The sequence below is a fragment of the Adelges cooleyi genome, unplaced genomic scaffold, assembly GCF_023614345.1.
Source record: "Adelges cooleyi isolate 19-005CV unplaced genomic scaffold, UGA_ACOO_1.1 ACOO_flye_CR_arks_rails_tigmint_CR_PRNA_23, whole genome shotgun sequence".
Classification (NCBI taxonomy): domain Eukaryota; kingdom Metazoa; phylum Arthropoda; class Insecta; order Hemiptera; family Adelgidae; genus Adelges; species Adelges cooleyi.
In genome coordinates this window covers 12,546,675-12,551,600 of record NW_026095893.1, presented here as the reverse complement: position 1 = coordinate 12,551,600, position 4,926 = coordinate 12,546,675, and positions in this window count along the sequence as shown.

Here is a 4,926-nt window from a genome sequence, read left to right as displayed (position 1 = left end):
CATATACATGTTATTTTCAAGAAAAAATAAATTTTATCAAAAAAATATATTCTTAGTTATTACCCATTTTTAAAAAAAATATTAATTTGTGTGTAGGATGAAGAAATAAATGCGGTCTTTTAACTATTAAAGCTTTAATTAATGAATAACCTAATTATTAAATTATTATTTGAACAACTTTTGGTGCCGATACGTCCAATTTATTGCGAAAATATCTCGAACACTATTTTTTCTGAAGAACTGTAAATATGAAGTGCTAAAGTTTCATTGTCGGCTTGGCTAATGTTTATTGAAGTAAGTGTATACAAATAAAGTAGGAAATATTATGCGTGGTAATTCTTTTATACTACTAATCAATTGTTTTACTTTAAAACAATATAACACTCCACGTCTATACTCTATATTTTATTTCAAATAAACCAATATAAGTTATCTTAAAAATATCGTAAAAAAACTTCCAATTAATTTTTTTTTATATATAATTAATTTTACGTCAAATAAAGCATTGCAAATTTTATCATAAAAAATGTGTGTCCTATTTTTAATTTAAATTAAAAGTTAAAAAATTGGAAATTATTTAAATTCTTTGAAAGCGTCATTGGTCGATGTCATCGCATGTTGTAGAACGTCGTGATTTTCTTCGAATATCGGATCTAAGATTTGTCGATAAAGATGTTCCGCGCCGGCAAAGTAATAAAACCAAAGTAATGCAATTAACTTCATTTCATCATAAAAAGGAAACCACCAAAAGTATCTAAAAGATAAACATCTCTTATGAAGTAAGTATTCTGAAATATTTATGCATATTACATAGAAAAATGTAATTGTTTTACTGGTCAGTAATCCATTCGGCTGATTTGAATATTCCAAAAACGACCCAAAACATGAGCAATCTTTCACATTCGTATGATTTGTATGTTGATTCTACAATTATTTTGTAAGAAGCGTACGATGGAATAAGTATGGCTAAAATTAATGTTGTCCATTGAGTTAAACCACACATATTTTCGAGAGAGTATTTTTTCTGCTGTAATGTAACTGTCAATTTTGTTAATTTAAAACATCACTTTATAATAAACATAATATGATAATTTGTATTAAGATTGATCAATTCTATAACAATTTTTTTTGTTACTTTAAACACAGTATCGCCATGGATTTTATACAACGACGTTCGAAAATTAAACGCAATGTCTATTTTCTATGCTAATCAATTTTTATGAATAAATTCGGTTTTCTAAATTAATGATAAGTTTAAAGACTACAAAATGAAAATTGTCATTATTAAGACTGGCTTGTTCATAACTAATTTTAAATTAATCATTTGAAAGCAATAAACGTTAAAGTTCTAGGAGAAGAGATGCAGCGAAATATTTTTTATAACTGACATCTGTACTCCACTGCATTGTATTTATTCAAGATTGGTTATCAACTAACCAACCAACATTACTAAAACAAAATGTTTTAACTTAATAGCTAAATGGTTGTTATGGTAAAGCTTTTATTATTTTATGATGTTTTTTCCATAAAACCAAATATGTATAATCTGAAATTTAATGAAATATTTAGAAAACATTTCAACTCCTAGGTGATGTTAAATCTCTCTTAGTGGAATACTTGTGTATATTTATTTTTTTTTAGAACCGCATCACTTATAATTCTGTTTTTTTTATGTAACGTTTAATAAATAAACACACAAATTAACGTTTGGTTGCCTATACGTTATATAGCCAAGGAAAAAAGTGTAGTTTCACGGAAATCGTATACACAAACAATTTAATAGTTTTAGCTTCGATGAGGAGCTAAGAAAATATTGTTTTTACAATGATGTGTCAATGGCGACTATGCGGATTCAAATTTTTCCCTAAATTTTTACTAGTATGTTTGTCAGATTGTCCAAATGAACTGATTAAATAGTGTTTTAGTTTTCCCCCAAAAATACAAGGAAAGTTACACCGATTGTACCTAGTTAATTTCTTGGTTGCTTTGTGAGAGTAAATCAACTAGTCAACAGGTCTTCGAAAAATACTTTCATCGTATTGCTTTCTTCGATTAGCATCTCTATTTATTACAAAACGTACACGATTGATTTGAGAAGGGGTCAAATGTTAAAAAAAGTTTACTCCTTCACACTCCTTCATTAAAATCGGGAAAGCCCCTTTAACAATTTTTCAAATTTTTAGATTTCAAACTTTAAGTAGCTGTAACTTCAGAGAATAAACGGATAATGCTAATATTCTTATGAACATCTATATAGTGAGATTGTGTGTACTTTTTTATTTTATTTTGTATTATCGTAAAACACAATCAGTGAAAACACATTTGGGCTGATCATAACAATAATAATAGTCTATTTCTAACAATTCTATTGATAAAATAATGTTATCTCTATTTTCACTGCTTTTGTAATGGGTCGTGACTCATGTTTTTATTGAAACGTTTGCTTAATATATAACATTATGAGCGTTATACACTTTGAAAGTAGGTAATATGTATTTAATAATATTTATAAAGTAGACGTTAAAGGTTTCAATTAATTAAATTCATTTTTTACTGTTATGCTAAGTAAAATGGTTTGAAATGAGCACTATTGAAATATATTTTAGTGTATACATTAAAACGTAATGCATAATTCTTGCGCGACTGTGATTTATTAAGGGGCATTGTATAGACAACTTTTCTCTAAAGTTAATATTTATTCTAAAATTTGTAAACATAAGTATTTTCACAGGAAAGGCGGGTTTATTTTGATAGTTCATTCAAGCTCTAATTTTTTTTTTTTTTGGTAGATTCCCATTATCCATTATCCTGTGTTCCCTTAAAGTCTAATTTCCATTATGAAAAAGTTTTTAATCCTCATCATCTCTTCGGTGATTTGTAGTATCGACTACTTTTTCTTGTTATTTGTTTTCATTTTAAAATATTTTTTGTGAAAAAAAAAAAGTAACTATTTTAAAATATTGGAAAATAACAAATTATAATTATCTATTTATACTGAGTTTACTCAGTTATCTTGTTGTTATATTTATATACTCGTATACATATATTATATACAAGGCTATATAATATACGTATCCTTACGATATATCCTGCAACTTGATGTATCTGCATGAAGTGTGGATACTCTTACCTTCATTTTCAGAAAGACTCTCTATAATCCTTCTCCATACTCCTCCGGCCTCCATAGTGCCTCCATAATCACTCCATAATCCATAATAATGTCAGCACTGTGACACAAAACATGGCGGACAAATTTTCAGAATGGCCCCCAGTCATAAGACATATTCATGTCAATTAATTAACAACTTAAAGCCGATATTTCAAACCACAGAAGTGATGATAAGGAATTCAAAACTTTTTTTCAGAATGGCAATCGTACTTCATGGGAACATAGGATGATGAAAATGGCAAGGGTCTATTTACGCCCTAATTTATAACAGTCGCGAGGCCCCTTAAAGTTGCCTTTAAACCATAGACATTTTATTAAATGGACCGCGCATTGAAACCAAATTATCATACTAGATTTTGCCAAGAGATGTGCGAGAGAGACAGAGCTAAGTGGGCAAGTGTTTTTAATTTCAATCTTATCCTTTTGCCCAAAATAGATCTGTCTCTTTCCCATATATCATAATTCATATGTAATGTTTGATTCATCGTTATACTTCTGTATGTGGCCGATATGTGCGGTCAATTCACTATAATTATCAAGTCTTAAACCTTTCTATCTGTAAAATTTGAAACCGATTAACTAGGATAATCTCAGATTTTACAACAAAAGATATAAGGTATTGGTCTCAAATTGTAGATAAATCGGATGTTGGTTTTGAACAAATCATTTTTTTACTAATAAACATTTTAGTAATATTGAAGAACACGCATCTGGGCAGACTGACAGGTACCAGTAAATCTAAAATGCGAAAAAAAGCTATTTATCAGAATCGGTTCACAAGCATAATGTATACCTTGCCTTTCACTTAAACACGGGTAGCGACTTAGTTGTTCATCCACCCCTGACACAAATCATCATAATATATTATGTCGACCCTTTGGTAACTATTGTGCAATTTATTAATAATTCAGCTTTCGTGATTCATATTTAATGAAAAACACGCAACTCCACACAAGCTGAATGACAAATACAATGACGCATACCATTTTCGCAATAATAGACAATTTATAATTCATATAAATAATATTAGTCGGGTACTAAATTATAATATTTAGCGCAAAAGGGAATCCCCTTTTTATTATACATTTATTATTAAAATTATACATTTCATAACTATATACAATGAGATCTAGAGATACTTTTGTTAGATTTTAAAATTATTTGTATACGTTTGTTTTTCTGTGGTGGATTACTTAAAAATAACTAAATTGATACCTACGAGTATTATACGGCTCGGGGTGGGGGGGGGGAGTTGAGGGAGACTTCTCGATTTTATATTAGTATAAAACGATTTGTAATCCAGTTCAATTGTCGTTTGGGGCTCTAATGATAAGTGAGAAGTGTCACTTGTTAGTCATTGTAGGGAGTTTGGCCGTATTGTAGTGAAATAAACGGTTTTATAGACTTTCTGAAATGCACGGCGCGGACTGTGTAGTGAGCACACGATCTACGAGGAAAAAAAGCGAGGTGGCATGACGTAATTTATACATTTAACCGAATGAATCGTACTAGGTACTTCGTTCAATTATTACAAGAAGTCCACTGGCCGTTTATGAATGACCTCTCTTAGCCCCTGTAACCCACAAGCAATATGGAGGGGCGGCCAAAAAGTTGTACACGCGGGTAACTCTCCTCACATCGGTTTCACGTGGCAGTGTGTCCAAAATCGACCGCATTGGCCACTGCCAGAGAGCACCGTACCGCCGGTATGTGGTTACACTGACCGAACGAGCACAGTTACCGAGTCGAGTCCCCAC